The 347-nt window shown below is 72.9% G+C and overlaps 1 protein-coding gene across 1 annotated transcript in view; it reads right to left on the bottom strand.

Annotated features, from left to right (window-relative positions):
* RGS14 (regulator of G-protein signaling 14) overlaps nucleotides 1–347 on the bottom strand; it is a 26,100-nt gene that overhangs the window by 1,082 nt on the left and 24,671 nt on the right. The window lies entirely within an intron of this gene.

The following is a 347-nucleotide window of genomic DNA, read 5'->3' as shown; positions in this document are numbered from 1 at the left end:
GCCGGGCTCTGCTCTGCTCTTCCGCGGCTCGCGCCGGGCCGGGCCGGGCACAGCGCGGGCCTTTGGGCGGCACCACCCTGCTCCACAGGGAAACTGAGGCGCAGAAGGGGAGGGGCGCTGCGGAGCTGCAGCCCTGTGAGTGGGTGGCGCGGGGGAGGCCCGCACGCTGCAAGCTGCTCCCCGCATCCTGAGTGCTGACCACCAGCCCCCTCCACCCCCAGCGGGGCTCCAAGCCCTGTTCTCCAGGCAGGGAAACTGAGGCAGGGGCGGGGTCTGTCCTGGCCCAGGGGCAAAGGCGGGAGTTCCTGGCGCCCAGTCCCTGCTCCCCCCGCGGACTTTGTTTCCGC

Source organism: Gavialis gangeticus, unplaced genomic scaffold (genome assembly GCF_001723915.1).
Source record: "Gavialis gangeticus isolate Ggan-Ray unplaced genomic scaffold, GavGan_comp1, whole genome shotgun sequence".
Classification (NCBI taxonomy): Eukaryota; Metazoa; Chordata; order Crocodylia; family Gavialidae; genus Gavialis; species Gavialis gangeticus.
Note: the sequence above shows the minus strand (reverse complement) of the source record. Positions and strands in the feature narration are given on the sequence as shown.